The sequence below is a fragment of the Triticum dicoccoides genome, chromosome 3A (assembly GCF_002162155.2).
Source record: "Triticum dicoccoides isolate Atlit2015 ecotype Zavitan chromosome 3A, WEW_v2.0, whole genome shotgun sequence".
Classification (NCBI taxonomy): domain Eukaryota; kingdom Viridiplantae; phylum Streptophyta; class Magnoliopsida; order Poales; family Poaceae; genus Triticum; species Triticum dicoccoides.
Genome location: NC_041384.1, coordinates 694,698,815 through 694,702,003, shown reverse-complemented (window position 1 = coordinate 694,702,003; position 3,189 = coordinate 694,698,815).

The following is a 3,189-nucleotide window of genomic DNA, read 5'->3' as shown; positions in this document are numbered from 1 at the left end:
GTATAAACCCAAAATCTTTGATCATCTCATCAAAGCGTACATTCCAACTCCGAGATGCTTACTCCAGTCCTTAGAAGGATTGCTGGAGCTTTGCATACTTATTAGCATCTTTCAGGATTGACAAAACCTTCCGGTTGTATCACATACAACCTTTCCTCAAGAAAATCGTTGAGAAAACAATGTTTTTTGACATCCTATCTGCAAGATTTCATAAACAATGCAGTAATCGCTAATATAATTCCAACAGACTTTTAGCATCGCTACGAGTGAGAAAGTCTCATCGTAGTCAACTCCTTGAACTTGTCGGAAAACATCTTAACGACAAGTCGAGCTTTCTTGATGGTGATACTTACCATCATTGTCCGTCTTCCTTTTAAAATCCATCTGTACTCAACAGCCTTACGACCATCGAGTCGTTCTGCCAAAGTCTACACTTTGTTTTCATACATGGATCCTCTCTCGGATTTTATGGCCTCGAGCCATTTATCGGAATCCGGGCCCACCATCGCTTCTCCATAACTCGTAGGTTCATTGTTGTCTAGCAACATGACTTCCAAGACAGGATTACGTACCACTCTGAAGTAGTACGCATCCTTGTCATCCCACGAGGTTTGGTAGTGACTTGATCTGAAGTTTCATGATCACTATCATAAGCTTCCACTTCAATTGGTGTAGGTGCCACAGGAACAACTTCCTGTGCCCTGCCACACACTAGTTGAAGAGACGGTTCAACAACCTCATCAAGTCTCCACCATCCTCCACTCAATTCTTTCGAGAGAAACTTTTCCTCGAGAAAGGACCCGATTCTAGAAACAATCCCTTATTGCTTTTGGATATGAGACAGGAGGTATACCCAACTGTTTTGGGTGTCCTATGAAGATGCATTTATCCGCTTTGGGTTCGAGCTTATCAGCCTGAAACTTTTTCACATAAGCGTCGCAGCCCCAAACTTTTAAGAAATGACAGTTTAGGTTTCTCTAAACCATAGTTCATACGGTGTCATCTCATCGGAATTATGTGGTGCCCTATTTAAAAATGTGGTTGTCTCTAATGCCTAACCCATAAACTATCGTGGTAATTCGATAAGAGACATCATGGTATGCGTCATATCCAATAGGGTGCAGTTATGATGTTTGGACACACCATCACACTATGGTGTTCCAGGCTGTATTAGTTGTGAAACAATTTCCACAATGTCTTAATTCTGTGCCAAACTCATAATTCAGATATTCATCTCTATGATCATATCATAGATATTTTATCCTCTTGTCACGGCGATCTTTCAACTTCACCCTGAAATTACTTGAACCTTTCAATAATTCAAACTCGTGATTCATCAAGTAAATGTACTCAACATCTACTCAAATCATCTGTGAAGTAAGAACATAACAATATCCACTACACGCCTCAGCACTCATTGGACTGCACACATCTAAATGTATTACTTCCAACAAGTTGCTTTCTAGTTCCATTTTACTGAAAACGAGGCTTTCAGTCATCTTGCCCATGTGGTATGATTTGCATGTCTCAAGTGATTCAAAATCAAGTGAGTCCAAACGGTCCATTTGCATGGAGTTTCTTCATGCATATACACCAATAGACATGGTTCGCATGTCTCAAACCTTTTAAAACGAGTGAGTCCAAAGATCCATCAGCATGGAGCTTCTTCATGCGTTTTATACCGATATGACTTACGTGGCAGTGCCACAAGTAGGTGGTACTATCATTACTATCTTATATCTTTTGGTATGAACATGTGTATCACTACGATCGAGATTCAACAAACCATTCATTTTAGGTGCAAGACCATTGAAGGTATTATTCAAATAAACAGAGTAAACCATTATTCTCCTTAAATGAATAACCGTATTGCGACAGACATAATCCAATCATGTCTATGCTCAACGCAAACACCAATCTCGATGGTAGAGGGAGCGTGCGATGCTTGATCACATCAAGCTTGGAAAAACTTCCAACACATATCGCCAGCTCACCTTTAGCTAGTCTTCGTTTACTCCGCAGCTTTTTATTTCGAGTTTACTAACATTTAGCAACCGAACCGGTATCTAATACCATGGTGCTACTAGGAGTACTAGTAAAGTACACATTAACACAATGTATATCCAATATACTTCTATCGACTTTGCCAGCCTTCTCATCTACCAAGTATCTAGGGTAATTCTGCTCCAGTGGCTGTTCCCCTTATTACAGAAGCACTTAGTCTCGGGTTTGGGTTCAACCTTGGGTTTCTTCACTAGAGCAGCAACTGATTTGCCGTTTCATGAAGCATCCCTTTTTGCCCTTGCCCTTCTTGAAACTAGTGGTTTCACCAACCATCAACAATTGATGCTCCTTCTTGATTTCTACTTTTGTGGTGTCAAACATCGCGAATATCTCAAGGATCATCATATATGTCCCTGATATATTATAGTTCATCATGAAGCTCTAGCAGCTTGGTGGTAATGACTTCGGAGAAATACCACTATCTCATCTGGAAGATCAACTCCCACTCGATTCAAATGATTGTTGTACTCAGACAATCTGAGCACAAGCTCAACAATTGAGCTTTTCTCCCTTAGTTTGCAGGCTAAGAAAATCGTCGGAGGTCTTATACCTCTTGACATGGGCACGAGCCTGAAATCCCAATTTCAGCCCTCGAAACATCTCATATGTTTCGCGACATTTCAAAACGTCTTCGGTACCTCAACTCTAAACCGTTTAACTGAACTATCACGTAGTAATCAAAATGTGTATGTCAGATGTTCGCAACATCCACAGACGACATTCGAGGCTCAACACACTCAGCGGTGCATTAAGGACATAAGCCTTCTATGAAGCAATGAGGACAATCCTCAGTTTACGGACCTAGTCCGCATAATTGCTACTATCAACTTTCAACTAAATTTTCTCTAGGAACATATCTAAACAGTAGAACTGAAGCGCGAGCCATGACATAATTTGCGAAGACCTTTTGACTATGTTCAGGATAATTAAGTTCATCTTATGAACTCCCACTCAGATAGACATCCTTCTAGTCATCTAAGTGATTACATGATCCGAGTCAACTAGGCCGTGTCCGATCATCACATGAGACGGACTAGTCAACATCGGTGAACATCTTCATGTTGATCGTATCTACCATGCATACGACTCATGCTCGACCTTTCAGTCTCTTGTGTTCCGAGGCCA